Source organism: Leguminivora glycinivorella, chromosome 23 (genome assembly GCF_023078275.1).
Source record: "Leguminivora glycinivorella isolate SPB_JAAS2020 chromosome 23, LegGlyc_1.1, whole genome shotgun sequence".
Lineage (NCBI taxonomy): Eukaryota > Metazoa > Arthropoda > Insecta > Lepidoptera > Tortricidae > Leguminivora > Leguminivora glycinivorella.
Window position 1 is genome coordinate 6077374 of NC_062993.1, and position 26624 is coordinate 6103997.

General features: G+C 37.6%; 1 long non-coding RNA gene across 1 annotated transcript; it reads right to left on the bottom strand.

The window, feature by feature from the left end:
- Positions 1-11648: 11648 nt before the first annotated feature.
- LOC125238294 lies at positions 11649-12596 on the bottom strand. The gene is made up of 2 exons (XR_007178427.1): positions 12259-12596; positions 11649-11866 (listed from the first exon to the last, which is right to left on the bottom strand). It is a non-coding gene; the product is annotated as an uncharacterized LOC125238294 (long non-coding RNA).
- Positions 12597-26624: the final 14028 nt, after the last annotated feature.

Genomic DNA, 26624 nt, shown 5'->3' on the forward strand with positions numbered 1-26624 from the left:
ATGCTCTTCTTCTGCGGGATTATATATCAAATCAATAGTAGTGGAACGACAAGACAACGCAAGTGAATGATGAGATGATGTCCGATAGAGAGGTATGGAAGAAGAAAACATGCTACGCCGAACCCAAGTCTCATCTCGGACACTGGCGATCAAATATATGAAAGAGGCGCGTTCCTAGCACACAGTCTAAGCTCGTGTAGGTGAACGCGTACCATGCTTGTATGAGTGAGATATGACAGGTCGACTGTTCGCGTTTTTGACAGGCGGTAACTGTGAGGTAACCGAGAGGGGGTGGGCGGCACTTTTAGCGGGGAGCGGGAGTGGCTATACTGTACGATAGTACTCTTTATTATACTGTGCCCAAGTAATTGGGATAAGGTCAAGCGAATGATGACTAGTGGAAGAAGTGGGTCCTTAGGTCAGCTCAACAGAAATGCCTTAAGCTTCAAGTGCCATTAGGATATCCTTATTGCAAGCATAAGGATATTAAGGATCCTTCTGAGTTAGAGAGCCATACGGGCATACGAGTAATTCATCAGGCTCTTTGCTTAGGAAAGCTTGCTAGATTGATTAGAAAAAACTATGTACTGTTTCAGAACTGTATTAATCGCAACATTACGATTTCAGATATTTTTCACTGATCGCTAGCGGCTAATGCGTTCAGTTTATAATCTGTATAATAATAAAGTAAGCGAATTTCCTATTATTATAATCCACTCTTAGCCATACAAAAACGGCTGTTCAAAACCTGCAATATAAACTCAACCGTAAATGAATAGTTATACGTTTAAAATCGAGATGTGAGTAGGTTTCGCAAGGTGCTCCTACGCGAATGAGTCAGCGAACAGCTGTCTCATTGACTATAGCAGGTGGCTGTCTATTGTAATCGTTATGTGATGTATGATACTGTGATAGATAGTGATAGTACTGATAGTATAACAAGACCTTTCTTTTTGAGCGGGAATGCAGTAGCGGAGATGCTAACGTCAGTTAGATTCGCGCGCGTTTCCATACATCTGACGCTTCTGATGTGATGGTGATAGTTTGATAGTACAGATAGTATCAGGGTGCGTAGCCAAATGGCACAAACGCTCACGAAACGAAACGCTAATAGATATCTATCTCTATCGCTCTTGCGTATTGGCGCGACAGAGCCAGACTAGCTTTCGCGGTGTTTCGTTTTCGTTTCGCGTCGGAGAAATGTCATTCGGCTGCGGGGCCAAATATGCTAACTTATTTCTATGCATCTGATGTGATGTGTGATAGATTTTATTTATTTATACGTAAGAGGACGTTCGATATCTAGATGAATCTTGGCGTAGGTAGTGATAAGATTTTATTTTATCTCTTTGTTGCATTGACCAGGTGTTTATTGTATTTTAATTGAATTTAGTGAAAGTCGGTAGGTACTATCGTTTTCGTACTTTCCTTTTTACTTTATATTTATCGGGTAGGCTACATCTGGGCTAGGGTTGCAAAAAAACGGTTTTTTTTCTGGCTTGAAAAAAAAAACATGAAAAAAAACCGTGAAAAAAAACAGTTTTTTTTCTGGAGTATGTTTTTTTTTCTAAAGTATGAAATCTCAAAATTTGCAAAGTAGTTAATACTTTTATACGGTTTTTAAGACTTAATGTTAACTATTAAACGAATTTAGTCAAATAACTTTAATTTCTGGTCTTATAAAAGTAACATTTACGAAATCTGTAGCTGGTAGTTATCACTATTTACTGTTGGCAACACCACCGCCTCTCCACGCTACACGCAGCATCGGGGATTCCCCAATAAACGTTTGTATACTGAATGTTAATTGAATTAAAATGTACGTTATTGTTATTGAAACACGTTACAACTCACGAAAAACCGTTATTGTCGTATTATTTGTTCATCTGAAAAAAAACCATATTTAGAAAAAAAACCATGGTGCTCGGTTTTTTTTCATGTTTTTTTTTCATAATTCTGAAAAAAAAACATTTGGTTTTTTTTCTATTTACAACCCTAATCTGGGCATTTTCAGAATTTAGGACCCCCCAATTAGCGTAAGTTGTTAACAAAAATTAACTCACTGTCAGTTTTGTGACGATGATTAAGCATGAAATTTCAATAAAAATATTGTTTTTTGTGCTAGTTACATAAACTTTAAGCGATAATCTACGAAGATGTGAAAAAAGGAACAGACGTGTTTTATGCTTAATTGTCGTCACAAAACTGACAGCGAGTTAATTTTTGTTAACGATTTACGCTAATTGGGGGGACCCAAATTCGAAATTCGAATTGTAATATGCGAAACATTGTGGAAGATGTCACATTAAACGAGGGGCGTGAGCGGAAATAGGGCGATTAATGTTCTTCATTAGTTCACGTTAGAGTTAGAAGTGTTAGAACATTACAAATTACAACTGCTGCACGCTGCCGTGCCGTCTCCACGCATCGAGGTCGTCAGTTTTGATGTTTTCTGACATACAAGTTTTATACTCGTAAATACATACATAAATATAATCATGCACATGTACTACTAAGTTTCAGTGCCATTCTTGGCAAAAAGGGGTTGAAAGAAATCCAAATTGTGACATTGCAGTGGCAGGTTGCCAGCCTCTCGCCTACGTAGGGTTGTAAATAGAAAAAAAACCAAATGTTTTTTTTTTTCAGAATTATGAAAAAAAACCGAGCACCATGGTTTTTTTTCTAAATATGGTTTTTTTTTCAGATGAACAAATAATACGACAATAACGGTTTTTCGTGAGTTGTAACGTGTTTCAATAACAATAACGTACATTTTAATTCAATTAACATTCAGTATACAAACGTTTATTGGGGAATCCCCGATGCTGCGTGTAGCGTGGAGAGGCGGTGGTGTTGCCAACAGTAAATAGTGATAACTACCAGCTACAGATTTCGTAAATGTTACTTTTATAAGACCAGAAATTAAAGTTATTTGACTAAATTCGTTTAATAGTTAACATTAAGTCTTAAAAACCGTATAAAAGTATTAACTACTTTGCAAATTTTGAGATTTCATACTTTAGAAAAAAAAACATACTCCAGAAAAAAAACTGTTTTTTTTCACGGTTTTTTTTCATGTTTTTTTTCAAACCAGAAAAAAACCGTTTTTTTGTAACCCTACGCCTACGCCACAATTTAACATTTAACCCATATGCCACAGTCGACTTCTACGACACCCACGGGAAGAAAGGGGGTGGTGAATTCTTAACCCGTCACCACACTCGTAAATACAGTGTACCTACTGAATATAATTATTACCCTAAGGAGACGTCTTTCTTACAATATGTAACACCAATTAGAACTACATATCTCATTTGATGCCAGGCAGAATGTACGCATTCCGTAGGCTACTTATATGTTGGGTCAGGGGCCACTCCGCGATTCTATCGCCGCGCTACAAGAACATGCCGGGGGCCGCGAGTTCGCGGCCCATTCAGAGGTGACGACCTTCTCGCGGCGCAATAGAATTCAATGTCGGCTGCTCGCACGCGGTCCGTTTGTTAATGTAGGTAAGAATTTAGAATGGCGGCATTTTGTGAATATCAAAGGAGTGAGCCTTCTGTACTTGTACTATTATACAATATATTCTGTGTTTGGGTTTTCAAGTTTACTATCTTTATAAAATTATTCATCAAATAAGTAATATATAGACCGGCTATTCCCAGATGGCTATAAATAACGCGATTCATGCTTATTAAAGCTCTAGGGACCGTGTAAATTAGACCACGGAAGACTAGGTCAGGTCAAGCCGTGTCATAAAGACCTATTCTGACGCAGAGGACGTCAGAACTTTGCGGTCCTAGTTAGAGAAACTACTTGAAAGTGCAATGAGAAGGGGTCCGTTTCTAGGGGTATATTATCATTAACCTTAATCTTATACCACATAATTTATAATAAGTATAGTATCTATAGTTTATATGCCGGTTTTGACTACCGGAGGTACTCTTAATCGAATATGCCCAAACCACAGTATATTAAAGAGTACACGGAGAAAAAAGTCTCGTCCATGATACCTAAATAGTGTAATCTGAACGAGAAAATCTAGTAAATTCTGGGACAATTGTTCACATAGTATAAATAACTAAACTAGTCTGTTTAAATGCGTTGAGCTTAGTGAACTAGTTATCTTGTAATTGCTACACATTAAAATAGCGTGTATTACTAGAATATTTAGTAATCTTAACACGTGGACCGTACAAATAAATAATATTTTCTTGCAGAGCTTAATAAATGAAATGTGACCTTGACAATATATTCTTGTAAAGGTAATATATACATTACGTATCATAAAATAAAAATATTGTAAGGGTCACACAGTCAAATTGTGTGTATTACTAGATTATTCAGTATTTATAACAAATGGAGTGTCTAAATAAACAAAATAATGTAAACTCCACAAGAAATTCTTGTAAAGGTTATAAAACTTTAGTTAGGCCAATAATAGGTATCGTTAAGAATACAAGTCATCTGATATATATTACATTCTCTTCATTTATGTAAACTTCATTAAATGGTTGATAGAACAAGAAAGTTAGTTACAGCAACTGCATTTATGGTACTCTCTAATAAATATACAATTGCGTTAACGTGTTATATTTTTATCGGTACCTATGAATTTGTCTGTGCACTGTATAGACAACTAACATTTCTTGTAAATGTAAAAAAGGTTTGTTGTCTATACAAGGTGGTTCAGTAGGATTAAAGGCCGAGCCACGCCAGATACGTGTACGTAGACGTGTGCGTGGCGTGCGCGCTGTAAAGTACGAATCTTCAAAAGAGATGATACACCGCTAGACACACACGGGTAACACGTCACACAAGCGGTGTAATCTCTAATGAGGATTCGTCATTTACACCGCGTACGCTACGCGCACGTCTACGTACACGTATCTGGCGTGGCTCAGCCTTTAATCCTACTGTACCACCTTGTATAGACAACAAACCTTTTCTTACATTTACAAGAAATGTTAGTTGTCTATACAGTGCACAGACAAATTCATAGGTACCTACCGATAAAAATGCAGGTTGCTAGGACCAGTTCCAAGAGACAGAAGCCTAGAGTTGAAACTGGGATCCGGAAACCTGGGTCACCCAGCATATGGAATGGATGCTATGAGCGGTGAAAATTGGTGAATCTGAAAGTAAATAAAATAATTATATAATTTGTTAAAAAATATATTTCAACGATCCTTAGTGCAAGACTTTGTTCATATATTCGTCAGTGTTAATAGAACCGTCCTTCATTTCGTCCAAAATTTATATTTTGCAGAATTTTTCCACTTTTGTTCCACAGTATGGCATGGGTCACAGGAAACTTGCAACCATTGTAAATCATCTGAAAAAGACATTAAAATTTCTATGAATAAATTTTACATTAAGTAATATTCTACGTCCACTTCAGATATATATAAAGACTGTCCACGATAAAAAGTGGTCATATATAACATGGTAAATCTTGAGAATAATGAGAATTTATAAGCAGCATGTTTGTCAAATAATTTGTAGATATTAAACTACATTATAAAAATACAAACAAATTATAAACTTTAGGTGGCCTATGAATTTTAGCAGTATGTATCTCATGATAACAATATTTTTTTGTACAGTGTCTTCTTGCAGTCTTTAAGTACAACAGTTTTAATGACAAAAATATTTTTTAATGTTTAATTATAATAGCCAAAATATACCCTATTACATACTGATTTTACGATAGTAATAATTTTTCTGGTTGTAATCAGATTAAGAAAGTACTGAGATTTTCTAACTTTGCTGAATTCGAATTTTTGACACTTTTTGGCTCTCCATACAAAAACAACTGTCAGTGCTTGGAGTAGAAAGTCTTCCTGACTCCCAAAAGTCGAAATGAGTTTCAAAAAGTATTTTTTTGTCTGCTAAGATGTCATTCTAATGTGTGTAAAACAGCTTATAAAAATATAAGTATTTATAAAATTGTGCCAGGAAGCGTGTGAAGTTTGTTAAAAAACACTGTACAAGAAATGAAATGCTTGATGGTATACATTCGGCGAAACCTCAGACACACTAAAGCATTATAAGGAATAGCTTTAATTATTATATAGTTTTATGTATGCAGATTTATCAAAATATAATATTGCTTCAAAATGTGCATTCAGGAAGAAAGATTTATCATGTTATGTATGACCACTTTTTATCGTGGACAGTCCTTATTAGTTCAGTATTTAGATTTTGCCCACGTAATGTCGTATGAATTTGTATGCAATGTAAAATGAATACAACATTAAATGCCTTTTTACTCACCATTCTAATTATCTACTAAGTTCTACATGTACGGTATGTGACTCACCTGCTTTTGCCAACTCTGCCATCTCCCATCCTTGCAAGAGTTTTTGCACCTCTTCATCCATTTCCTAAAATGGAAACTACCAAACGAATGGATAATACGTAGTGAGTACGTTTAACCCTAAATAATATAACCTATTGCGATCCGCGTCCACGCGTGATCTCTCATGACACGTAAATGGCCGCCGACCACGCCGCAAAACATTGCGTTTCGTTACACAAGCAAAACATTTATTTATGCGGACAATATTTTTGTTATAACAATTATTTTTCGGTGTATATTACGAGAATATCATTGTTATTTTTTACAAGAGGCGCAAAGTAAAATCAACTATACTGCTATAGCATTCACTAAGATATACAATGGTACTTAAACATGGCGTTTCGTTACAAAAACGAAACACATATTTATACTAACTAAATATTTTTTCAACAGAACTATTTGTTCACCAGTATACATTACGAGAATATTATTGTCATTATTTACAAGAGCTGCAAAGTTGTACCAACTTATAAAACAGTCATATCAACTATACTGCGATGGCATTCGCTACGATACAAATAATAGAGTTGACAGCGATGCGTACAATCGTACATATTTATACAAACTTAATATTTTTAAATATAACTCTTCGTTGAGTTTACATTACAAGAATATTCTTTTTATTTCTTTACGAGAACTACAAAGTAATGGCAACGTATAAAAAAGTTACAGGAAGTATACTGTGATAGTAACTAGGGTTTGCAATCCGGATATTCGAATATCCGAATTATTCGAATATCCGCCAATATTTTTATCCGAAAATATTCGAATAATCCAAGTGAAATTATCCGGATAAACGGATAATTTCTATAAGCATTATTTTTTATTTATAAGTAATATATTTAATAGATAGACGTCACTGAAACCAATTGCGATCAATTCTTAATACGGATAATGTTAGTGCTAACAAGTTAACACCTATTTATCTTAAAAATCAAACTAATACTTATTTACAAAACAAAGAAAGCATTCGTGGACAAGAAGTCTTATCGAATATTCGATTAATTTGATGATTTAGAAAAGCAGAAAAACGTTCAATTATTATTTTTTTATATGAAAACGTTACCCCAAACATTAACCTACTTTTATTACTGCTAATAGCTAACGTGAAGTTATCTGTAAAACCGTACTTAATAAGGGAGATTTATACCTAGATTTCCTGGTCCCTTATTTTTTTTAAATTGAAATTTAGCGCCTCACTCCGAATTTAGCTGTTATCCGTTCCATAGCAGTTTAGTACGCCAGAAATCCCTCCACTTCACTAAGAAATATAAGGTATTTTCCTTTTAAGTCCTTAGTTACATGCATACACAAAAATCGGTCTAATTATTACTTATACTTTGAAATCTTAGTCGATCTACTGATCAGCTTGGAAACTAAAACCCATCAAATCGCTGCCGAGCAATTTGAGGCGTTTCGGATTTGAATATTTAAATAAGTTCGCCTTTGTACCTCCTCCTTCTTCATACTTTTAAATTTGATGTCTTGTATATTTTATGTTGGTGGTACAATAAAGAATTTACTCACTTACTTATTTATCACCCTTCCATTGGTACTTTGGTATCAGCCACTGTGCAACTAAGGTCTAAAATGATCCACACCTGGATAGGAAGTGTCTTCGACTAATTGGTCTTCTCTTTTTTTGGTTATTCTGTTTTGGACGAGTACCTATATCTTTGCTCATTCCTGTTCTAAGACCCTAACCAGGACGCTTTTGTTTAGAGCCTAAGAAGAGAGTTTTCAACTTTTTATATTAATTATTATCCGGTCCAAGATGGCATCTGGTACGGGCGTAGGCATTTATGCAAATGACTACAGTGGTAGTATCAGCATGGGCAAATTATGCCACTGTCTTCCAAGCCCAGACATACGCAATAATTTCCTGTGTACATAATAATATAGTTAGACAAACCCAAGGAAAAAATATCTATATACCCAGCGACAGTCAGGCGGCACTCAAAGCCTTCACATCGCCCAGAGTTGATTCTAGACTGGTATTAAACGGCATCCAAGCTCTTAACAAGTGGATACCGGGGCACGAAGGCTTCATTGGCAATGAAACTTGCCAAGGCCGGATCTGAAGACATCTTCATAGGTCCAGAACCATTTGTGAGCCAATCACCAAAAAGAGACTCTGGATGGAGCAAAAAGCTAGGAAAGCTAGGCAAAAGACAATTCCAAATTATAACGGGGGTGTTCACAGGCCGTTAAGGGATCAACGGAATTTTGGCCAAGATGGGACACGCTGACAACACTGATTTTCGCATGTGCGTCAAAGAGGAAGAGACCGTCAGACATCTAATGTGTGAATGTCACGCCCTCGCCAGACAAAGAATGAAGAACTTTGGAGCAGTCTACCTAGTACCAAAGGACTTCAGAGAGCTACCCATGAGCCTCATCATCCGATACGTGGAGATGGTCGAGAAGCTCCTGAATAGCTGCCTTCAGATCTTAGGATCGAAGGGGGTAATTGCACAAAAGATCCCGATGGGTCGAAGTGTATCCGGAAGGGCCCCCGCAGATTTAAGATAAGATGAGTATCCGATCCGATATCGAGCGAAGGACCGACTCCTATACATTCTCGAAATCATTCAAGGCGCCATCTTTGATTTTTGCCTTTGACATCCTTCCTACATCCGATATCGGATCGGATAATATGATAACGCTGTATAGCCCTATAACCATCATCATATCCAATGATGTTGTCTCACGTTCCACTCTACACAAGCCATCCTCTTTACCATCCATTTTCAAGGTGTTGTCAGAAAAACTTCTCCTTATACCTAACACCTAACTAATCACTACTACTTACTGTCTTATATCAACAGCTCACTATCTGATTGCAAGATTCTAGTCATAGAACTAAAGATATAGAGCTAGGTGTATTTTAATTTCTACAGGTTGCTGATTTACGCAAAAAATCAATAAAATATGTAGGTAAATTTCGCATTATGGCACTCATCTATCTCAGCCGTTATCAATTCCACGCTTATACGCACCTGGAACATTAATTTTGTTCCATTTAATAAATTATCCGAAATTATCCGATTATTCGAATATTCGAAGAATAAAAATTGTATTATCCGAATTATTCGAATATTAAAAACCCGTCGGATAATGCAAACTCTAATAGTAACCGCTAAGATTAAGATTGTAAAGATAATTTTTATTTTTTTGGCATTACAAGAAGCTTCTTGTTAATAGAATTATCGTAACCTTTATTCTATTAGTTGTAAATAAAACTAGAGTTCTCGTATATGTAATTCAAACAGAACTGTTTAGTGCATATTAATGTTTGCTTAGTTCTATTGAATTCAAAATATAGTAAACGTAACAATACAGTTGTTTTTATTACGAGATTGTAGTATCAGTTACGATAAATCTATTTTACTAAACGTTCTGGTAGTATTGTTAAAATATTTTTTTTCCGTGTACTGTCGTACAGTATGGCCACTCCCGCTCCCCGCTGAAAGTGCCGCCCACCCCCTCTCGGTTATCTCACAGTTACCGCATGTCAAAAACACGAACAGTCGACCTGTCATATCTCACTCATACAAACATAGTACGCGTTCACCTACACGAGCTTACGCCGTGTCTTGCGTGAGCGACGGTCGCGCGACCGTCGCCGTCGCGTCTCATACTTCCATATCGATAAGGTTTGATTTCGTATGCGTCGCATCGCCGTCGCGCGACCATCGCGCGACCGTCGCCCACGCAAGGCACGGGAGTTAAAAATTACTGTCATCATAAACGCTCTATAATATTTCACTCAGTTCTAAAAAAAATAATTAACATTACCACTTTGTGTGCAAATACTGCAAGTTATGCAGTTTTCTCAATATAATAATAATTTATAGGTATACCTATCCACGAGGAAAAAATATGATTTATACCTAAGTGTATAAATTGTTAATTAGTATGTTTTATTATGCAAATATGCATGTATCATTCTGCATACAAAGGAAGTTGCTGTACCTTATCTTTAGCGGTTTTTTATAATTGCTATATTGCTCGAGAGCATATAAAGTTGTCAGAACTGATTTAGTTATGTAGAACTGATGTAGGTAGACCACCCAGCTATCTATAACCTCTAGCTACCTAAAGATATCAAACTTTGAATTTTGAATTTTCAAAAAACAGAAACATATTTTTCAAAGGTTTCTTAGCATGAGGATATTGTATTTTTCATCCTTTTTTACATCTATTTACATATTTTTTACATTGCGAGTGTGATGAAAAACATTGTGTGTAACTCGGGGAGTATGAATATTACTAACTCGAGTCTTTAAATCGCTCCGGCAAGCCGTCGCTATTTAACTTACTCTCGTTAGTAATATTCAACTTCCTCCCCTTGTTGCACAATGTACTATTTTAATGAACAAAAGAAATCATTAAAAAATACATACGTTTAGATCCACAGCGCAGGCTTCGTCATATAACAGAGTGTCCATCCACCTAAGGTTTCGTCAAAATAAAACATTACCATAACATACATTATCCGCAACACGCATCGTCAAAACTCAAGCACACAAAAAAAAAAAAAAGGCAAACACAATACCCTTAATAAAAACCTTATATCCCAACCCGGTCAGTACCCGGAACAAACGTCCCCAAAATACCAGCCGCGTTGCCGCGCTGTATAGCCAACGATATACGTTGTACCAGGTACGAACCCGATCTAGGATCGCAACCCCTATCCCGCAAGCGTCTACCCAGGGCCTTCACAAAATCCTTGGCTTCGACGCACCAGGGACCAGCCGACTCAACCGCAACAGGGACAAAATCGTACACCGGCTTCAAGTTCGAGTACTTGGTATGCTTTTGCCTTGCCGCGTACTCCGCCGCCCCGCCTGCCGCACGCGTAGTCTGTGCCAGATGTGATGGAGCAAACGTGCTCACACACGTAGCATCCCACAACAGACTACGACCTTTAGCCCACGGAACGAGAGTGAGACCGTCAGGCCTCTTTCCATCCGTACGACTAAGGCCCTGGGGCTCCAACACGCACGGCAGGTTCGCCGACACCATCGCCCTGCGAACGATATCATTAATCGCATGATGTCGAGGAAACCTACCAGCACACCGCGCACAACTCAGCCCATGGTGCCCATTTGCCTCCACCGTTACACCACAGACACATGGATGAGGCTCACACACAGTACACCCGAGCCTTAACGCAGCACCAATCCTTAAGGAGTCGTTATCCAACAACGTACCCAAGTGCGATGATGGCAAGGCCACTTGTAGCGATAGGTATCTAGGGCAGTTCTGAGAAAGAAGTCTAGGCTACAAAGTGTTAAATCTATTTATTAGGACTATTTAGGGACGTGGGTCGTAGGCCTACGGTGGTGATGGCAAATGGATCGCAGCGTAGCTGAGCGTTACTGTCCTGGCGTCCTGGCGTCGGTAGTGGCGTGTGACGCGGCGTTCGACGCGAGTGGGCAGAGGCGTCCAGGCAGGGTGAAGGTTTGCGGGCGTGATAGTAGTGAGCCCGTCGAGTAGTCCCTGGAATTTTATTCCACTGTGTTAGGCTCCGAAGTCTTAATGTACCCGTGGATCGTCCCGCCACATTTACAAAGGCATTCTAGTACCTAGTTATTAAAACTAATTCAGTTTGTCTGTGGCGGTCGATAAATGATGATTCAGAACGGAGATGATTATGATTTAAAGGCATAAGCGTAAGGCTGCTATTGGCAAGGCGCGATAGTATGGAGGCTAGAAGGTTATGACTATACATAATAGGTATTAAGTATGCAATAAAGTTATGCCCATTAAAACTAAAAGGCTAAAGGTAAAATGTACATATATAGTGCAATAGCATTCACAATGTATGGCTAGGTCACCAGCTTCGAAGCAGTGGAAACTTAAAACTAAGATAGGTATGTGTTCAAACTTACCCAAAGTGGGGGAATATATGCACTTGATTTGTAATGAAGTGTCGTAACAAACGAGATGCACCTTTTATAAATTAACTATGTGTTTTATGGTTTCATATAACTATTAGAAATTCACACATGACGATTCAAGGGCGCGGCCCATATCTGTGCACGAGCGACGTGCGCGCCGCGCTGCAGTTTGATCTCTTCTCCGGGCCGAGGCACCGTTATAACATGGCGCCGGCGATATCGCGTAAACAAGTACGCGGGATTGGAAAAGTCGATAGTATCGACAGTATCGACGTCGATACTTATCATTTCCTATTTATTTGTCATAACGACAAGATTAAATGTTGTAAATATATGAGAATAATCATCATCATCATCATCAAAAATCATCATCATCATCATCATCTATTTTAATCATGTTTTTTGCAGAAGTTACAGAATCCAAATAGGGTACTTTATGAGACACACTTTTGATAATCAGATTTACTCGTAAGTATTCTAAACACACACCGCGCCTTATGATATGAGAGTTAACTATTCACCACGACATGAAAGCAATTTTACTTGTAAAATTCTACGTTGCAAATTGCTGACCGTTTCACACCATTTTATACACCACTAGTTTTGCCGTCGCGAAAGACGGACAAACAAACAGATCTCCACACACACATTCACGACAATTCGTCCTGTTTTATAATATTAGTATGGATAGTATGGATGCATAAATACCCAGCTACTGCTCTTAAGTTTTGTAGACTTGACGAACTCTAATTTTACATTGTTCTTACATAAAAGACATGCAAAGTGTGTTTTAATTAGCAACTTACTCGGTGTTAATTACTTTCGAATAAAGTTTTAATAATACTGTTGTGCAGTTGCGGATTTCTTTTTTTTTTTTTTTATTATAAATGGGCTTACCTACTCTTGGCCACAGACCAGCCAAAGGCTGAGACGTGGTCTACGATGGAGTGAGCTCGCCCCACCCTTGATTTGCATGTTGCCGGGTTATATGAGCTCGGAAATACAGCCGACGACGTCAAGGAATTCCATTACGAGATTTGGATTTTAATTGTTTAGCCATTTATGATTTATTTCACTCATATTTGCATCTGCCTGCTAATACTACAATGATGTAAAATGACTATTTTCTCACACCACACCAATTACGTAGTAAAATCCACTCCCTTTTCATTATCTAAGGGCTTATTTCCGAGATACTTATCCTATCTACAGTTTATTCTCGGAACTTACTCCGTATTAAATGTTCTCATTCACTTCAGAGGACTAAGGTGCAGAGGTAACAAACAAACAGATACAGTTACATTTAAAAAGTATGACATACTTTATTTATAGTATGTATTGGACACTTACTTTTAGTTTAAAGTCCATGAGTCCGTGACCTTAAATTGTGTTGTCAGATCAACACAGCAAAGAGTCATCTTAAATATCGGGAAAAAACACAAGATTCATCGGAAAATGCTTGAGTCATAGTGAGTCATCGTCTTACGCTTGTTTTGATGCTTATCACTTATCTGCTTTATTATGTGTTTTATGCACGATATATCTTATCTGTTGTTTAATTAGTGCATTTAATTATGTCATTTATCTATGTTTACTTTAGTTTTTTTATCTTTGTAAATAAACAACTCGTGTTTACGTTTTCATAGTTTTACAAGAACTGTTTCTGTTATCAGTTAGTTGGAACAGGTTTTTCTACAAAGATTTATCTCGTTAGTAATACGATTTGCTGTTGTTCATCTTGGAATAATTTACTTGTTATTAAGGAAAACAAGTAGGTAATGTTTTCTCGAAGACAGTTTTTGTTTTTAAAGAATGCGTACTCTTTCCAATTGTTGAAAAAGTAAGAGCGAATCGACTAGCATGGTATGGACATGTAATGCGGAGGGATGAAAGGCATGTGACGAGAAAGGTATTACGAATGAATGTGGAAGGTGGTGGAAGTAACGGGAGGGGAAAACCGAAGAAGAGGTGGATGGACTGTGTGAGACATGATATGGAACTAAAACAAGTTAATGATGAGATGACGAGTGACAGAGATGTATGGAAGAGAAAGACATGCTGCGCCGACCCCAAGTGACTGGGATAAGGGCAGGAGAATGATGATGACTCTTTCCATATTTGTTTCTTCTTCTAAGCTGAACATATTCATAAATAGGTATTATTATAACATGTTTTATAAATCGACTTAAGTAGGATATTTTCTTCCCAGAATTATGTAAGAGCTTCAAGAGGGTTGCAATTTAGGAGTGCCTTTTCAAAAGTGGTTTTCATTGAAAACATTTGAACTGTTCAATTATAGGCCTCCCTAGAACCAGTGAACTGGCCCCGTAGCCAAATGGCATTTCTGCGACGCCAAATGCCGCAGAAATGCAGTCTGGCTCTGTCGCGCCTATACGCAAGAGCGATAGAGATAGATAGCATGTACATTCGGCTACGCACACTGTACTATTTTGCTTGTTTTGTTTGTTTGTTTTACACCACTAAGTTATAATACCGATTTAATTGCGAATCGGGATATTTACAACAATTTCAGAACTCGCAGTCGTGTCGAATGGCGTAAGTAATGGCAATATGTCTTGTTTACACACGTGCAAAACGTGCTCTTATGCTAATATTACTGGAAATCATGAGAACTGTTCAATATACATTTATTCAATGCATCCGTTAGTTAATATAGCGAGGATGCATGCAAATGTAATATGTGCAGTTTTGAAGTTATAATTTACTCTCATTTACATATTTTAGTGATGATTTACATGAGAATGTCTTGCAATTATCGGCTTTGCCTAATCATGGAAGTGATCCTATTTCATTTGGTTCCACAAATCTATGTACAGCCGGCTATAACAGTGCATGGCAAAGACACATTATTAATACATTCCATTTAAGTATGCATTTTTGCACATCGCTGTACATGTCACGATTTTAGCCTCCAGGACCACCAAGTTGAATTCCTAAAATGTTGAAATCCCGAAATGTTGACTTTCCCAGAATGTTGATTTTTTTCAGTTTCGCAAAATGTTGAATTCTTATAACGTTGAAATATTAAAAAGTTGAATTCTCTAAATGTATACTTTCAACATTTCGGGATTTCTACATTTTAGGAAATCAAGTTTATATTCCTGGAATCTTTTTTTAACATGGGTACTTTTTTTTGGTCCTAATAGGAGAAAAAAATTGTCCCAAGATTTCCACACATTTTTGGGATTGTCCATCCCGTTACCGATATAGCTATGAAAAAATGGAAAACAAATCTTGGGACAGTTCCTTTCTCCTATCAGGCTATCAGGATTAAAAGAGTCCGCGATTCTTTGAAGAAATCACATAAAAATTACCAAATAAACCAAATACCGTTTAACACTAAAGACCTACTTAATCTTTCTGGTATAGCCCATTGGTTGACTGGTAGATAATGTCACAAAGCATTAAGTTCGCCATTTATACTTCTGTATTGTGCAATAAAGTTTAAATAAATAAATAAAAAAGTTTAAATATGCCCTGAAACTATATAGCATGTAACAAAAGTCAATACATGGGTGCATTGAAATAATTTCGACATACAAAAATGCTCGGGTAATTTCGAAAGGGGAATCTTGATATGATGGAAATAATGGTGATTTTTATGTGACTTTCGAAATTAGACGACTTTCAAAATTACCCCAATGCACCCTACTTCAACAGTCGACAGGGTCAATACCCTGATTGCTATTTAAGCGGAAAAAATCGAAACTCATTTTTTCGAACTACGAAATTTTTTTACTTGTATCGCACTTAGGGTCATTAGTAACCCTATCAGCTGTTAAAGTATCACTCGGGACCTTTGCTACACCCTGTAGGTACCTAGTGCAAATTCAATCTTATGGAAATTCAACATTTTAGGGTTCACCATACCGCAAAATCAACATTTTAGGATACAACAAGCTGCAAATTCAACTTTATGCAATTTGGACATAAAAAGAACTCAACACAATGCAAATTCAACATTTTAACATTCAACATCCTGCAAATTCAACTTTTTGCAAATTCAACATTTTAGGAATTCAACTTGGTGGTCCTGGAGGGATTTTCAGAATAAGTAATATTTATAGTTACTTGAATCATGTCGTAGGCCACTGTAGAACCTTTACACAGTAAACGTCAATGTGACTTCATATGGCAATAGAAAACGGGTTTAATGCAATAGGGTTCTAGAGTGGCCTAGGATTCAAATTGGTTCACCGTACTTACATAATTACTTACTCAAGTTCACGTTTGACCTCTTATTTTTTACGATACTCTTCTCGTACCTTCTCAAGTTCAGATTTCTTCTACAACCCTTATTAAAGATGTAGCCCCTTGTAGGTAACTTCAGATATCGGGAAAGGTTCCAAAAATAGATGTCTGAGATCGGAAGCGACCCCGACCTTTACAAGAGATTAGGAAAGTGTCTATAAATGGAGCGGGTATTCTTGGCGAAGATACAAATCTAACCTGGTTCGGAAGCATATTATCAATACTTTAGCCTCTACAATGACGTTACTCTAGAGCGTAATAAACGTCACGGAAAACATTAATTGTATGGAGAAACTGAACAACACCCCTGAATGGTTACATTACATAGTTACTAGACCAAAAATTACATACATTTTCAGAGATCTTGTGTGTGCTATCAATTACATAACGTAATATAGTATTCTTGTGGTAGAGGTTTTTGTGTGCACGGGTGGATAAGGGGCATAAACACGGAGAAACTAAAAAGCAAAAAATAATAAACCTTTGAATTCAGATTTCTTATCGTATTGCAATAATCTAAACATCCAAATTATAAACAAATCAATTATTTTTGCAGTCGGTACCAGACTTGTTCGTCGCCTTGCTATTGCCTGTTTGCCCCACCCAACCATACGCAGGCTGGCACCGACTCCAAAAATAATTGATTTGTTTATAATTTGGATGTTTAGATTATTGCAATACGATAAGAAATCTGAATTCAAAGGTTTATTATTTTTTGCTTTTTAGTTTCTCCGTGTTTTGTAACGCGCTTATTTTTGAAGGCGGTTTTATTTTTTGTTAAAAAGTTTATTTATTTGTTGATTTTTAGTGGTTCCTATTGATATTATATGTATCAGTCCGAATACATGTACACTAGTGAAAGAATTATCCTTTAACTCCTAACCATTGAGGAGTTGACCTTCCATCATCAGCTCAGCCACATAAAATTATTACCATCAGGCGTAAATACTGGTTTACCTTTGAAAAATACACTAAAAACATTACATGTGCCTATAACATTTGAAGAGTTCCCTCGATTTCTCCAGGATTCCATCATCAGACCCTGACTTGGTGCCAATGGGACCATCTCGGGGTTATACCCGTTCGATCAAAAAAAAAATTTTGAAAATCGGTCCACAATTCTCGGAGATATCGAGGAACATACATACAAAAAAAAAAAAAAAAAAACATTCAGTCGAATTGAGAACCTCCTCCTTTTTTGAAGTCGGTTAAAAAGGAGTTAGGTCTCAGTTTAAAACCAAGTGGTGGATTGTTATATTTGTTATTAATCTTTACATAATATAAAGTAAGCTACCTAAATCTCAATTATTAGCTTTACAACAAATCTGCAAAGTAAAGACGCTATAAAAAGTTATAGTAATACAGTATCATGGCTAGTATTTCTTTCTTGTGCGTGTTTAAACCTATTAAATCCTACTGACCGACATGTAATCTATAAAAACGAACACAAAAACTGTGTTACTAAGGCTTGTTGTCATTTGCGATTTTGTAGGTCATTAGTTTGGTTTTTTGTTAGTCGAATGAGGTTGTATCATTTAGATGTAACAATTTAAATCATATGTGAATGTAAATTTAACTAGGTAACTTGAATTTTATGGCACTGTAGAACCTCTTCACAGTAAACTGCAAAGTGACTTCTATGGCAAATAAAGCACTGTGTCAATAAGACAAGGTTCTAGAGTGGCCTAGAATTCAAGTTAGTTGACCATACCTACCACGTTGAAATGTAGACTACTTAGTTATGAATACCGGAAATAACTGTGACAATTTAGGAGCTTTTTTTACAGTCACGTATAATTTTTATCCCGCTATCAATCTCAATTTTCAACACAAGCTTTTTGGGGTAACTAACGACCAAAAAGTAAAAAAAGGCAACGTCTTTGTGTCTTCAAATGGACGATGACTCATTTGCCTGTGAACTTCCTCCCATTGTGGGACCTATTCAACCTCCTTTTGACCCCTGTTGCCCTGGTAGGCGGGTTTAATAATGCATTCATTTACTGGGTTGCAACACAAACACGCGGCAGTTGATTATTAAATAATATCAAAAAATACGAAATTTCGGTCTATCTGCATGGCTATAAAGTTAGTCAGTGTTGTCTTCGATAATTTGGACAAAAGTTGATACGGCTATAGTTTGAATCCTGCGGGCCCTGCGCAGTCCTATCAGACGCCTTTTTGTCACTTGTCATATCTTGCATATCTTAGACCGTGACATGTATCTCTAGACATGTTTTGTCACCGCTAATGATAAGCACCCGTCCATCTTAGTGCCTATGTAGTCTCGTTACAGATGGGCTGCCACTTGTATGGGATCTGCACCACCTGAACAAGCACATGTACCTACACTATCGGGAAACGTGCAAACGGCACGTTTACCGTTCCAGATTCTGTCTAGAGTCTGAAGAAACGCCCCTGCACATCCTGGCAGAGTGCCCCTCTAATGCGTACACGTATAACATGATTCTGGGCAGCTATCAAATACACCCAGAGGATGTGAGGTATCTCGATTTTAAAAAGATACTACAGATTTTCGAATTTGTAGGACTTGATCGAGAGTTGGTGATCACAATAGATCAGTAATGGTCGCAATGATACATAAGGCGCTATGAAGCCTTACATAGTCCCTAACAAAGAAGAAGAAGATGGGATCTGCACGTCGCCTGCTTATTGCCAACTGCAACATTAGCGTGCAGTTTCAGTACAATTTGTTTCAGTCCAAGTTATGTGGTTCGACTATATCGGCCGTTAGCCCTGCTGGTGAAAGTAGGATAGTTTTTTATACACGGAATACGCAGAGAGAGTACGAAGATTATTCTCGGGGTAAACTAACATTGTAACAGTACTTTGATTCATTCATTGGTATTGTGTCTTGTGGGTGTTTTCTTTAACATGTAAACAAACGGTGCATGTTTACTGTCTGCCTAGAATACAAATGATTATTTCAATGATGCACATTGTGATTAATTGATCATAGTCAACACAATAATTCGTAATAATTAACATAACGTAGTCCTATACAAAAACTGATCCACTGTAACCAATGTTCTTTTTTAGCTTGGTGTAAGGTGGAGTGGGTGTAAGATATTTCTCACATTTTTAAAAAGCACAGGACATTTTCTAAAAATGTGATTATTCAACGACATTATAATCAAATAATTGTCGTGTTTATAAAATGTTGATCTTCATTTTGGACCATGCTGAGGAGATTTTGGTAATAAAATAAGGCTTTGCCACACAAGTATTGAATGAGTCACATACATATTACTCATCTATGTACATTATTTTAAATAAGTACCAAGAAAATCTGTGCACTACCGTTAAAAAAGTGCATGACAATACAAAGTAGGTGTATGAGTCACTTTTGATTTCATACACAAGTACAATACATGTATGTAGGTATATTTACATTACTTATTCCGGTTTCGTGAATAACAAATTTACATACCACCTTATCTCCGTTTCAAATCACTCTGAATTCTACACCCTTGACTTTTATCTCGATCCAAATTCAAATCATCGCGCTACCAACACACAGTGCAGAATTTTAATTTCATGCAAATCGGTGTTTATTTAGTATTTACCATCTATGTACAGTTGCTTACGCTTCGTAAGCGTATCGTAGCTAGCTCTCCCTATCGCTCTTCTATAGTGGCGCGACAGAGACAGACTGCGTTTCGATCGCCACGTAGCGTCAACGATTGTAGGCTAGACTGTACTGGTGCATGTCCCTGCATATTATCTATGGTCCGCTTTTGTTTTTAAACACGGTTACGGCGGCCTTGGCGTTCTGAATTCCAGTTCTGTAACTGACAGCCGAGATAAAAAGTAAACCCTCGGCAAATTTGTTTTGTTGGCGAGACGTGGTTGTGCATATTTAGTAGGTAGATTTTATTATTTTTTGTCAGTTTGGCCAACGTTTGCGGTTTTGCGTTCTCCCCACAATTTTCAAAAATGCTGAAACACAGAAACGTTAGAACTTAAAAAAAAACTTTTCAATCGTTGAATGAATTTGACGAATTATTTAACTGTGACTCTCACGGTTGATGTGATTTCGTTGGGATGGGACCTTAATATGGTGAAACGATTCGCAGGCTATGGATTAGGTCTTAGTGGCTCAGTTGGCAGAGCGCTGGAGTATCCATCCAGGACTCTTTGTGATCAAGTCTCATCCAAGGCATTTTTCCACTATAAAGTTCATTCCAAGAAGCTTAAATGTTCTAATTACTGGCACTGATGTAATGAAATGCTATACCGCATATGCAATTAACAAACTGCATGTAATGTAACTCCAGCTACTGTTGTTGAAACGGTATATTTTTAGAACCAAGGGCACGTTAGGTCAAGCTGCTAAGCTTCTTATTAGGAAATTGAATATTCCTGATCGTAGTAAGTACTGCACAATTTAGAAATCCTAAATTATCTTGCCTTGCTTTCTTTATAAAATGTAGTAATAATGTACGATTATTGCTTAAGTGACAAATATATGATGGGAGCCGCCAGCAGTAATGTGTTGTGGGCATAGACCATTTCGTTTCACCGTCTTTCGACGTAATTTCAGGTTTGTTAAACTTAAGTGTTTTGACCTTTTTGTCACTTTTTGACTACCAATTTAGACCCTTAGGCGTTCAGTATACTTAGTAGAAGCGGACCTAGATGACTCCATCTGGAATGGATTCTGGCTCTGCTGAGCTCAAAGTATGTGAGTACTAAACTAACCCTGCCGGGAAAAACTGCAAGGGCCATAGAGAGTTTAGAGAAATTTTCGACTTCGCAGTGGGGCCACGATGCCCACGATAGAAGGCCTGAACTGGAAGAATTTAGAATTTAGATCAAGTACCTACGATGAGATGAGACTCATTTTTCAGCATCAACGAAAATAAAATACACAAACATATTGTGGCTCTAATGTTTCTAATATTTAAGTTCTTAAGTTTATCCAAAATTAAACTGTGATATCGTAAAACTTAAGGACGAGATTAGAATAAAACAGACGAATGGTTCAATGTCCGCAACGGGATGTTTGTATACAAAATGGCGATTTGGGTAATTAGGCCTTTGTTTCGTGCAGAATTGATTTAGACGCGAGACTAAACGTGCGATAACCTCAAACTTTACCAAGACTTACAATTATAATAAATACTTACAATGGTGCAATCGCTTGCATTAGAGATGAGACTAGCTCAGGACCGGGACAAGTGGCGTACTAGAAACGAGGCCTATGCTCAGCAGTGGGCGATAAAAGATGATGATGATGATGATATTGATTCACTTGCATTAATATTATCTAGCACAAAATAGTACATTACGATACAAGTGCGTAAAAAAAATAACGATAAATTAGTGTTTTAAATCGACACGAGGCGAATTTCCTTTTCGCACGTGTATCGTACGACGTTTTTCAGTACAGAATTAAGTTTCGACCTGGCATATAATGAACCACTTCTCGCACTAGTGCGTAAAAAAAAACACCATCTGTACTGAAAATTAACTTATGTCGGCGGCCGATCATAAGAGCAGGCAGATCGTGAAGTTTCTAGGCATGTGTGAAACGTCAGTATATGTAACATGTATACGAGTAGGTAAGAACGTTCCGAAAACCGGACTTCCATGCGTCCTTAAAAAGTAATCGGTCCGCTTTCCATCAGGCGGACCGTATACCTGTTTGCCACCGACGTGGTATAAAAAAAATCTGCTTTACTTATTTCCCTGTTGACATCAAAATATTCAATCAATTCAATCATAAACGAGATCGTGACCCACCTTAACTGTAAATCGATTGCATTCAACTGCTACAATGGCGTCCTAATCAAATGTTTGAACTGCATCAACATTCAGTTCTTTGTCAACATGACATCCGTTCCGATTCATATGCTAAGCAGTGTTTGGTCAAGGTTCGGCAGACGCCATAACGGCAGAACGCCACCCATAACGAAGAGAGCTTTGGTTCTAAAGTTGTGGCTCTGTGTTGCAGGTCATATGTATTTGGTAGGGTTGCCCAGACATGGGATGGGACGTTTTTCTTAATACGAGTATCATCGTTGTACAACCAGTATACGCAGCTATACGCTGGTGCACATCTGTTCGATCCATTGGGATCTTTTATGCAATTAATTCTACTAATATCTGGGCGACCGAGCTTCGCTGGGTTCTGTTTCGTATCCTTGACATGTGTCGCCATCTAGTTCAAAAATAAATAGTACCTACATCGGGCGAAAGAATTCTCAGCCTGAACAACACAACTACTCCACACGAGATGGCGCGCGTTTCGCCACAAAAGCTCAAATAGTGTATTTTTCTATTCGTGTTAGCCTTGACCTGTGTCGCCATCTAGTCTTTGCAATAAATAGTACTTACATCGACCGAAAAATTCTGTCTTAACAGTACAACTACTGCACACGAGATGTCGCGCGAAGAAAGACGCATGAAAACTCGAAAATTCGCGTTTTCCGGGACCTAAGAATAAGTTAGATCGATTTTTCACCCCCAAAAACCCCCACATAACAAATTTCAGCGAAATCGTTAGAGCGGTTTCCTAGATCGTCGGTATATATAAATAAATTATACAAGAATTGCTCGTTTAAAAGTATAAGATTTAGGAGCTTCTCGACTACCTCCATGTGTTTGATGATTAGGCTCATGGGTAGCTCTAGCTCTCTCAAGGTGTTTGGTTCCAGGCAATCTGCTCCAAAGTTCTTCGTTCTCTGTCTGGCGAGAGCGTGACATTCTTACATTAGATGTCTGACGGTCTCTTCCTTTTCACCACAAATACGACTGTTTAACTAACTTTTATTATTATTATAAATGGGCTTACTCTTGGCCACAGACTAGCCAAAGGCAAAGACGTGGCCTACGATGGAGTGAGCTCGCCCAGAAGATGCCTGTTCACTCTTGATTTGAAGGTTGCCGGGTTATATGAGCTCGGAAATATAGCCGCCGGCAAGGAATTCCACTCCTTGGCAGTGCGCATAAGAAAAGAAGAAGCAAAGCGCTTCGTGCGAATTCGTGGAATATCTACCAAGTAAGGATGGAGACCGGCCATGCGTCTAAAGTCCGATGGTAGAATGGGGACGGTGGAATAAGCTCTCTAACTTGAACTAAAAAGAGCCATTGTCGTGTCATCCAATATAATAATTTAGGTAAAAATAAATAATTGTAACAACCTTGTCATTTCCTTTCTTCAGACACCCTTCTGTAAGGTCAACTTATATTAGACAAAAGACTGCAGCCAAGACACAATGTTTTGGTAACCCGACAGGGGTCACGGGTCGATGCGTGTCGTTAAAATGCATAAAATGCATTATGCATCGGCGTTACTCACGCCGTCTGGCCGTGTGCGCGGCGAATCGTAATGGGCGTGACACACAAACTGAACAACACAAAAATATGTGTACACGACGCCTAATTTATGAAGGGAAAGCCATTGACAAAAATCTTTACTACCAAAATGTGAAGTGTGGCAAATTTCATTTATTTCTGAAGTGTAACTTCTAATGTGACTTCCAACTGACAGCGTTAAACGTTTAACGCGTATTGACAGCGTTAAACGCTAAACGCTCAGTATTGCCAGGTCGAATTTTGAAATACCTACCCCCTTCTTATTTTCATTTCCACATTACGAAGTTTCACTTCTTCCACGCGGAGGAACTCCACGCACAATTTTTTTTTTAATATTCATCACTTTATTTTGTTCTATTCTAGCTGTATTCGCTGAAAAGTAGCTGCTTAATTGGCTGAAAATAACTACACACCAATAAATTACGACAAAAGTTAGATTCTCTTAAAACCTTTGTTGCTCCATCCGAACCCTTGATGAAAACAGCAAGAATTATTTATATAAGATAAGAGTTTAAAACAATTCCAATCAATTCAAACTCGACAAAGAATTCGACCGTACTAATTCCAAAGTTCCTTTGTTGTAGAGGTATTTAAGGACAAAAATATAAATGGTGATACATACTAAACTAGATCTAGCCATAAAGTCAAATATTTACTAACGAAGCACGCAACAAGTATTCTAACAATGATACTAAGATATGAGCAAGATAGAAGCGCTGGTGGCCTAGCTGTAAGAACGTGCGACTTTCAATCCAGAGGTCGCGGGTTCGAACCCCTGCTCGTACCAATGAGTTTTTCGGAACTTATGTTATGTGCGAATGTCATTTGATATTTGCCAGTCGCTTTTCGGTGAAGGAAAACATCGTGAGGAAACCGGACTAATTCCAATAAGGCTTAGTTACCCTTTGGGTTGGAAGGTCAGATGGTGGTCGCTTTCGTAAAACAAGTGCCTACGCTAAATCTTGGGATTAGTTGTCACAGCGGACCCCAGGCTCCCATGAGCCGCGGCAAATGCCGGGATAACGCAAGGAGGATGCTGATGATGATGATATGAGCAAGATAGTCACTGGGATATGTAATTGATCTTTATTAAAGTGACGTTTCTTTATATCAACAGGGTTAAGATGGACTGCTGTCTATCATTTATCACCATGTCTGTCACGCTCTAACAAGTATGTAAGTGCGAAAGTGACGCATGATATTACAAGTGATGAAAACACAACCATGATACGACCACTGATCCATATTGGAACTAAACGTAGATATGTTTGATCTGTAATATTTGAAGTATATTGAAGTTGAAAAAGAGCAAATAGAATAATCATAAAACACGAAAGCTCGACAGCTCACATTACATTGAGTAGACCGAAGAGCATAAGTATAAATTCGAAATAGTCTTCAAACTGGTAAAGTTTTTATTGAAAATGGTGTTTCGACACTTATGCCTAAGTGCTTTGAGTTTTACGACTTGGATTTTACTCGAATAGTAAGCTTTAGGTTTAGAATATAAATCGTTTATTTTCGGTTAGATTACGCATATTATTTGATGTTTTGTACACCATCACCATTTCCGATGTTTTGGTTGACGCTGTTGTTGAAAAGCTCCATGAAGATTATTCAGAAATTATTTATATTTTGTAAATTTTCGCATGTAGCGGATGTTTTGGATACCATTTTTAAAACTATAAGATAGCGTAGGTATACATTTGAAAAGATGGCCTCCCGATAAATAAATGGGACTCATACGCGTCGCTAGACTGATTGTGCCTAATAATTAAACTGGAGACAGAGGAGACTCCAAACAATCTCGAAATTGATTTATTTGTTCTCACAGAAAGCTACCGGCTACAATATACTGACGAATTTCTAATACTGTTGCAGCCAATTTACAGTCAAAGTCAATCGGGCCAAAGTTGTCCACCACACTTTTTTTGTAACATGGGTATTTTTTACGCGATTCATACTCAGAATCGAGAGCTCTTTCGATCCTGACAGGAGAAAAAAAATGTCCCACGATTTCCATACATTTTTTCGAACCTTCCATTCCGTTACCGCCATACAAAATGTATGAAAAAGTGGTAATTGAATTGGAAAAAAACCTTGGGACACTTTTTTTCTCCTATTAGGATTGAAAGAGCTCCCGATTCTGAGTGGAAAACACATAAAAATTTCCAAATCTAAAAAAAAAAGTGGGGTGGACAACTTTGAAAAAAATGGCCCAATCATACTAAACTGTCTCATAAGTCTGTGTAAGTTAATTTCAATAATAAAATCGATTTTTAGACATAGCCTTGTATGCCTCTGCTGAGCAAAGTGTATAGAGTGCCCGTTGACATTGTAATTGTTGACAAATTGTAGGCATCCCTCTGCCACTACAATACGATGCCCAGAATTTGCGAATTCTGTATTCACGGTAGGTTCCGACAGGTTGAAGACCGGTCTGGCTCAGTCGGCAGAGTCACCCCTGCCTGCTAAGCCGCGGTCCTGGGTTCGAATCCGGGCATTTGTTTGTGTGATGAGCCATGTCATGGATGTTTTCTATGTATAAGTGTATATGTATATTTATCTATTTAAGTATGTATACGATATACTTTGCTTAGCACCCACAGTACAAACTTTGCTAAGTTAATCTGTGTAACTGTAAGGTATCCCCAATATTTATTTATTATTCTCTGATGTGGCTATAACAGTGTGTTCGTGAAACGTTTGTGATTCGAAAAGTTCAGTGGTGCTCAATGTATGTCTGA